The sequence below is a fragment of the Triticum dicoccoides genome, chromosome 6B (genome assembly GCF_002162155.2).
Source record: "Triticum dicoccoides isolate Atlit2015 ecotype Zavitan chromosome 6B, WEW_v2.0, whole genome shotgun sequence".
NCBI lineage: Eukaryota > Viridiplantae > Streptophyta > Magnoliopsida > Poales > Poaceae > Triticum > Triticum dicoccoides.
This window is the reverse complement of record NC_041391.1, coordinates 660,467,654-660,469,699: the sequence shown is the minus strand read 5'-3', so window position 1 is coordinate 660,469,699 and position 2,046 is coordinate 660,467,654.

Genomic DNA, 2,046 nt, shown 5'->3' with positions numbered 1-2,046 from the left:
AAATACCAGCAAACGAAAAAGAATTAAAATGGAAACACAAAATTAAATGAAAAAGAAATCATAAAACTAAAAACCCCCCAAACCTTATAGTACCGGTTGGTATTACCAACCGGTACTAAAGGGCTCCAGCCCCCGGAGCTAGCTCGTGCCACGTGGTTGCCCTTTACCACCGGTTCGTGCTGAACCGGTACTAAAGGGGGGGGGGGCTTTAGTGCCCACACTTTAGTGCCGGTTATGGAACCGGCACTAAAGGGCCTTACGAACCTGTGCTATTGCTCGGTTCTGCACTAGTGGTGGGGTGTCTGATGTGTTCTGAACTGGTTGGTTGTTGGTTAGATTTATGCTCTTGCGCGAGCTTTTGGGTGTGGCCCATCTGATCAGGCTTGTATCGAGGGCCGAAACTTCTTAGAGTGCTTTTTGGAGTCGTTTCAGGTGCCACTGGGTTTTCGCCCCATAGTGAGCTGCTCGATGACGGGTGCTCACCGTGGGTTTCCCAGTGGTGTATTTAACTCACTTCCCCTTTCTGTGTTTCCTTGTTGGGCATGTTGAACTGTTGTTATTTCCGTTATGATGAGTAATGGAAAGGGGTAATGCCCGGTTCAAAAAAAATGTTTAGATGAGATGGGGAAATATATACCTGAAGTTCGGCCCACAAAAGTACGCCTCGATTTTCATTGTGCTCCTTGCTGCGCTGCTTCTGCAGATGTTATTCTCCCTCCAAATATACATGGCGAAGAAGGGCAGGGTCGGTCAAGCTAACCCCGGTAAGCTTTTCACACCGAATCATCCATACCTTTCAAGCACGGCTTTTCCCAGTGGAGACAATGTGATTGAGGTTATGAGGTAGTACCAACATAAGTACCTTCTCACAATGACAAGTAGGGCCTAGGCCCCAGCTACCCTGCGTTTGACAAGCTAAATCAGTCAATTGCAGTGTTTATTTTGGAAGGCCGTGTGATCTCCACCGTGCGATGAAATGCATGAGAGCGACTGGCCGTACACACAACACACAGCATGTTGAGTGTGACTGGACGTGTGGACATCGAGAAGAATGTACTGTGTATGCAGTTTCTTTTTTCTTTTTCGCGAATATGCAAAGCTTGTGTATCATTGCATTGATAGAAGAAGTTAAGAGTGAATACAAGCGCTCGTACGACATATGGCACAAACACAGAAGGCGTAAACATGGTGCACGGAGCAGAGACATGGGATACTCAACCCAGACAGAGACACAACACAGCTAAACTCGCCGCCCTGTAAGCAGCCCAAATTAACCCAACATGACGACAAACATCTCTAAATCCGTCACCGAGGGCGCCGCGAACAAACAAGACAACGCCTTCATGAAGGAGAACGACGCGAGACATCGTCGCCGCCGGATCTTCCCCTGCTGCTCGAAGAGGGGCACAGATGACGGCCATGGCAGCACCTCAAGAAGGTGACGGCACCCGTAGTTGTTGCCGTTGCCAACATCGAAAGGTCGAGCAAGGATTTCGCGTTGGCCAGAGTATGAACAATCCCAAGCCATTGGAGCAAGATTTGGAGAAGAGGAAGCCAAGTCGTCAGTTGAAACTGCGAGCTATGTCCACCGCCGAAGGAGGCACCGACATCGCTGGACCTGAGAGCTATGGATCAGGCCGAGGGAGGTGGGCATGAAGGTGGGCGAGGTTGGGCGATTAGGTGGGATGGCATAGGGGAAGCGAAGGTGGCCGGAGGACCCGAACGAGGCAAGATCTAGAGAGGACGCAAATCCGGGCCGCAGGGACCGGAGACGCAGGCGCGCCAGCGTGCCAAAGGAGTCGGGAGGAGATGCAGCTCGAGGAACATACCGAAGCCGGAGCTGCACCGGGATGGAGACCGGCCAACAAAGGACATCTACAGGGGGTTGCGGAGCCACCAACATGCTAACAAGCCGGAGGAGTTGGAAGGGACGCAACTCACGTGTGTGTGGGGGGGGGGGCAGATCTGGAACCACATATATGACAACCATGGGCAGCGGAGGGCGTGCATGTGCGCTGCAGGGGCAGCCGCCGCCGGGCAACCAAG